Genomic DNA, 6,130 nt, shown 5'->3' on the forward strand with positions numbered 1-6,130 from the left:
GATTGTTGTAGAAATTGATGTTTATCTATGTAAAAGATGTCGATTTTTGTCAGATTGATGTGGTTATTAAAGTCAAAACTAGGTGGTAGTCATAAATTAAAATAAATCTCTTACCAATTTCCGCATTTCTCATTGCAGAGACTTATGAAGACTGACACGAATCTCTGATTCTATTTGTAACATTGATGTTATATTGAATTGTGTTTCTCGCATGTGATGGATAGATACTGACTCTGCGCAGATATACAATTTATAAGGAGTTTATGTTATTGTTTTTAAACGTCACTTGCACAATTGAACGTTAATCACCAAAAGGCGTTCAATTGTGCGAGTGACGTTTAAAAACAATAATATAGACTCCTTATAAATAACATTGTATATCCGCGCAGAGTCAGTATCTATCCGTCACATGCGAGAAACACAATTCAATATAACATCAATGTTACAAATAGAATCAGAGATTCGTGTCATTTTTCATAAGTCTCTGCAATGAGAAATGCGGAAATTGGTAAGAGATTTATTTTAATTTATGACTACCATCTAGTTTTGACTTTAATAACCACATCAATCTGACAAAAATCGACATCTTTTACATAAATAAACATCAATTTCTACAACAATCATTGCATTCGGAGACCGACCGAAGACACCATCCGATACTTCCAACACACTTTACAAAAATGCGTAACGTCAAGTAACTATAAGCTCGATTTAGGTCCAATTTTAGTTAAAATTTATTAATATTGGCTGAAGAGACAAAAGTAATTGTCGAAACGTCCCAATATGTTTTTTTATATTTTTTCTCATGTTTTGTTATATTTTTATTTCTAGATTTGTATGCGTTCCCATTCTAGATTTATCACGCTTTGATTTCAATAAATAAAAATTATATTTTAACATCCATTTGTTTAAATTGCTCGTATAAGCCTAGATTGATTCTTATAATTGTTTAAACACACCGAGCTAGCACATTCTATTTACTAAAATATTTATATTTGTAAATGAAAAAAAAATCATTATATACGAATTTTAAAAAATTTATTAAAATTTATTAAAATATATACGAATTTTAAAAAATTTTATTCAATAAAAACATTTATATTAATAAATTTAAAAACATTTATTATTAATACAATATAACATTTTTATAAATTAGAAATCAAACTCGCAAATTTTAGACACTAAAGAGCATTTCACCCAAGAATTGATGCACATTAGTGCTTTGAAAGATTTACTTTGTAATTTGGTTCTGTTTTTTGACATAGTCAGAGTTCCTATTGAGAAAAAGTCTTTCTACTGACACGAACAGCAATTGATTTTACAATATCTCGAGCTATTTTTGTGGGATAAATATGAACCTGATTTTTTTACAACTCCAAAATATTTATATCTGCGCATTCCCTTAGGGCTTGTAAATAGTTATTAATTTCTGTTTTCCATGAAACAGTAAATGTTCTTTTATGTAAATAGACGGCATTTATATCGATTACATAGTAATAATTATAATTAAAATATAATACAATAGTAATAATTATTTCAAATTATATTACAAAAATTATGTTAAATATTATTTAAATAATTTTGTAATATTAGATAAAAAATTATTAATAAAATCGAGGCAAGACAATACAAGACGAGATTTTTGCTATCAATATTTACTCAAGACCAAGACAAGATTTTAATTTTTGAAAATTTTCAATACCAATACATTATTTTTACGAATATCGTCTTGTCTTGGATCTTGTGCAACTCTATATGTGACACACGACACACTTTTGTTAAACTTTAATATATAACTCACTGTGTGTAATATATTTGCACCTTTAATATATTTGCATCTTTATTATAATCTTTCGAGATATAATGTTATATAATATATATAATAATATTATATATAATAATCATGTTTAGATATAATTATATAATTTGTATTTATAATTGTTTATATTTTTATATTCTTTTTTTCGACAAACTACAATTTAACATTGATAAATTGAAAACAAAAATATCGATTTTTATAAAAAAATGAAAAATATAACAATGTTCTCGATGACATTCCGTCGCTTTAAAATCCTTTAATATGACACATTACACTCACGCATAATATACACGTACACATGTTTTCCTGGAAATTTGTTTATCGTGATGAATATTGCATGAAATGTTCTACCTACATTTAATTTCGTTGCGCAAATATCGCACATATATAAATATGAACTTTTGCGGCTCTAGAAAATTCAGTAATTTAAATAATCTTCTTTCGTTTCGTTATATTATTATACGCAGCCCGTAACAAAAATTCCCCAATTAATTATGTTTCCAGCTTCAGTATTATACAGATATAAAATATCAAAGTTTATTTCGAAAGTTGATCTTTGATTACGGTTTTCGTACGTTTAGTTTTAAACTTGTGGTATCTTAATATTTTAAAAATCAATTTAAATAATTTGAATTTATATAAAAATAAACAACAATCGGAAACAATAGGATTTTGTTAACAAATCAAAAAAACTTTTCCAAATTGCCAATCAAATTAAAAATATACATTTGCTGATTCTATTTCTGTTTGCTGACCTGTTTATATCATTATTATCTAGATCTTTTCCTTCAAGACAAGATTCTAGATAAAGGTGCTTCAAAGAATGAATATTGTAGAAGTCAATTCTGCTTCGGAGAGAGAGATGTATTGTTAAGAAGTACTTTATTTTTATTGTAAAAATGAGAAAGTTTATTTTGATATATAATCGCATTATTTGAAATATAAACTTTGTGTGTCGTGTGATTTCATTGTGAATGAAATTCTTCGATCGTACATGTCGATAAACTTTCGCAAATATCAAAGCTCCCCTCGTCCTCCTTCCCTCCCTCCCTTGCCACCCCCCCCTCTCTCTCACTCGATTTCTACCATCATTTCTCTGTATATTAGCTATCGAATAGTCGCCGGTTTTCCTCTGATGTTTATCGATTTCAAAGGGAGCCATCATATACGTTGCCCTGGTCGTCGATATTACCTCGGCCCTTCGATATTTGAAAAAGGTCATTGTATCATTACGTTATCGTTCGATGTGCGCTTCGTGTCTTTGATTCCGGTAAAACGTATGGGTTTTGCGCTGAAAATATTCCCTTTCTTCGCTGATCAATCAAATGCTTCAATTTCGTCGTTCATATTGTCATTTTTCAACAATAGACTATTTCGGGACCTAATTTCGCGAGGAAATATTTCAAATGATCAGTGTTTGCTGTAGATAATTTCAAAATTATCTAGATAAAGATAAAGATCCGTAAATTTATGTTAGATGAGATAAAGATGATTTTGCTTTTATTTAATCTAGATGAAAGATGAGATGATTATTGCGATAATCTAGATAATTATCTAGATATTTTAAAAGTATGTATTATACTATAAATATTTGTAAAAAAATGTGACGCTGATTATTAATATCCCATTTATATTTTCCTAAAGAATATTTAAATAATAGCAAAAAGGTATGTAAATGATATGATAAATATTTATTTATTAATTTATATTTATAATATATTTGTAATATATTTATAATATATTAATAATATAATAATAATATATTTATAATATATTAATAATAATAATATAAAAAATATATTTTAGATAACTTAGATAGATTTTTAGAAGCTTGCCTGGAAAACTTTTTTGCATAATGAAAACGTCATCTTAGACAATTTTTAGTTAAGATGACATATATTTTTCATCTAAGATAAAGATAAAGATACTTTGTATTTCTTCATCTAGTTAAAGATAAAGATGATCCATTTCTTTATCTAGATGATTATCTAGATAATTTTATGTAGATACCAGCAAACACTGCAAATGATTTTGCAAAAATGCAAATGTTGATAAAAATTCGAAATAAAATTGTTCCCGATTCCCATGAATTTTTAATTTGCATATTCGAAGCTCGGACTTTATCGTTGAATATTTTTCGTTTTGAATTTTCAAGCGATGAAAATATAACGGATACATTTATTCATATCACGTATAGCGTAAAGGACACTCGATTTTCCGCTTTTCAAGAATGCGAGCTTCGGCCTCGCGACGCTCACGTCCCAATCTACGGCATACCGGAGGTTGACCAGAAAAGAAAGAAGAAAACCTCGACTCGAGATGAGCATTTTATTTCTTATGGTCCTCCATTGGGAGGCTATTGTGCGTCCGCTCGCGACTCTATTACCTTCTTCCTGCAAATCTCTCTTAAGCTCTCTCGAGGCTGACCTTTTAAACCTATTTACGTCTAAGAAACGTAATCTTCAACGTGCAGAAATTACCCCTTCTTTCAACTACTTGCACTACTTAACGTTATTATCACGAGTATTCTCCGCAATTAGCCACTATGTCAAAAAATTGCAAAGAAGCAATCTGTGTTGCTTGCTTGCCTGCCGCACCAAAAATCGTTGCGTTTTATGGGAAGTGTCCTTTTCTCTCTTCAGTGTCTCTTTTAACAGAACCCTCTCCGGACAATCAAGCTGCGAGCTATTCGAAATTTAATTCTTTAGGAACTGCTATCGACTTAATATACAAAGCTTCTTTCTAGCAAAAATAATTTTCGAAAAATATGGCACACGCGCTTTCTTGTTAAAAATAATTTGTTAGCTTAAAGAGAAATCATGCGCATAATTTTTTTTTAACATTTATTAAAATACAGAAAAAATTTCTTGTCGTTGTTAAAAAAACTGTATTAAAATTATGAAATAGTAGAAAGCTTAATTTTTAAATTGAAAATTTAAACCTATTTTTTAATAACTCGATACACTAGAAAAGAACGATTAAGAGTCACCGCGGTTGGTAGTGCGCAATTTTTTTTTTTTTTATAATTATTCGCGAAAATTAAATTTTTTCTCGCCTACATCTCAAGGAAGTAAAGAAGGATTTTATAGTATTCTTGAAAATAAGACTCTATATCTTGGTAAATGCACCAAGTAAAATATATGCATATTGTCGCATTTTAATTTTCGCGAATAATTATAAAAAAAAAAAAAAAAAAAATACGCACTACCAACCGCAGTGACTTTTAATCGTTCTTTTCTAGTGTATCGTGTTGTTAAATACATAAAATTCTAATTCTTTATCCATTTATTAATTTACTATTTTTTAATATTTTTATTTAATCAATTCTTCTTCTTAGTTTTATTAAAACACAATTTTCTCCCTTAAAAAAAATAATAATAATCAATAACATCGAACGTTCTAATATCCAAAGTTCGTAATGAATAGATCAAGATCCTTTCGAAGTGAAACAAACGTAACTGTAAACTGTTAAAATTGCGGTCACGAAACGAGCGCTCGAGTATTTTCGCGATAATGATTATATAATTTCCGCGCCATTTTCTTTCCTTCTGCTTAACTCGTGAGAAACGCAAAGTAGACTGACGACGATGGAATATAAGAAATTGCTTAACATGATTATATCGGAGAGACACGCAGTGAAATCGATTAAATTCGAAAAATATCACGATCACTTTAATCGCCGAATTTTATGCGTTCCATCCACGGAATCCATAAAATCCCGATATCGGTATCAAAAAGATAAAATATCCAGATCTACGCGAGTACCTGGACGTAATCTCTCGAAATTATGCGCGCGATCTTTCCGGCGGGGAAGAGGACGGCAGATGCAATTTTTTTTTTACTGTAAAGCAGTTGCGCGAGCATGAAAAAAATTGATTGAAAGTAAGATCGCCGGTTTTAAAATGCAAAATCGCGGCGATCAAGTCGGAGACCCGGAAAAGCCGGGCCCTTCCGCAAGCTTTCGGGATCTTCTTCGCGAGAACGCTCGTTCCGGAAAATTGCAATTTTGTCTTTAAGACTGACGGAAGTAAAGCGTTATTGAAAGAATAGAATTGAAAAATTGCAAGGAATCGCATAAGTAAAGACGATGGATCTTCAGATGAATAATTGAATTTTTTCGCTGTGCAATGAAGAGAACATTGACGAAAACCAACGGGAAATTTAAATTTTATTCTCTCGAACATCGTAACACAATTAACTTGTTTGCAATATTCTATCTCTTTTTAGATAAATGTAAGTTGTGATTAAATATAATTTCTCTATACAAAGACGTTTGCATAAAAAATAATATAAATGAATAATATAGATATA

The sequence above is a fragment of the Camponotus floridanus genome, unplaced genomic scaffold (genome assembly GCF_003227725.1).
Source record: "Camponotus floridanus strain SB8 unplaced genomic scaffold, Cflo_v7.5 scaffold18, whole genome shotgun sequence".
In the NCBI taxonomy this organism is placed as follows: domain Eukaryota; kingdom Metazoa; phylum Arthropoda; class Insecta; order Hymenoptera; family Formicidae; genus Camponotus; species Camponotus floridanus.